This window comes from Penaeus monodon, chromosome 30 (assembly GCF_015228065.2).
Source record: "Penaeus monodon isolate SGIC_2016 chromosome 30, NSTDA_Pmon_1, whole genome shotgun sequence".
In the NCBI taxonomy this organism is placed as follows: Eukaryota; Metazoa; Arthropoda; class Malacostraca; order Decapoda; family Penaeidae; genus Penaeus; species Penaeus monodon.
This window is the reverse complement of record NC_051415.1, coordinates 14717803-14718145: the sequence shown is the minus strand read 5'-3', so window position 1 is coordinate 14718145 and position 343 is coordinate 14717803. Positions and strand designations below refer to the sequence as shown.

The 343-nt window shown below is 51.9% G+C and overlaps 1 protein-coding gene across 1 annotated transcript in view; it reads left to right on the top strand.

The window, feature by feature from the left end:
• The window catches only part of LOC119592543 (serine/threonine-protein kinase BRSK2-like), a gene marked incomplete at its 5' end in the record, with an annotated part of 48994 nt that overhangs the window by 35848 nt on the left and 12803 nt on the right, over positions 1-343 (top strand).

Genomic DNA, 343 nt, shown 5'->3' with positions numbered 1-343 from the left:
ACCAGCATCCAACCCCCTCCCCCAGATTCCTAGACCCCGCCTATTCGATCATCAAGATAATTGGACTTCTTGATTCCCCGCAACCGATAATCTGTTTATCACGATTGGCTGCTGCAATATTTACGCGCGCAATGGCAGATACACACGCAGGCGAGAGGTGCGCATGCGTGGTCGGAAGCCTCGGCCGAAGATGTGCAGGCCTAAAGAGAATAGGCTGTGAAAAGGAACCGTGAGAATCTGCGAGGGGGGGGGAGAGGTCACAGATGATCACCGGAGGTAGATGGAGAAACGAAGAGTAAAGAGAGAAGAGAAAAGGAAGATGGGAATTCACATTAACGTCGGC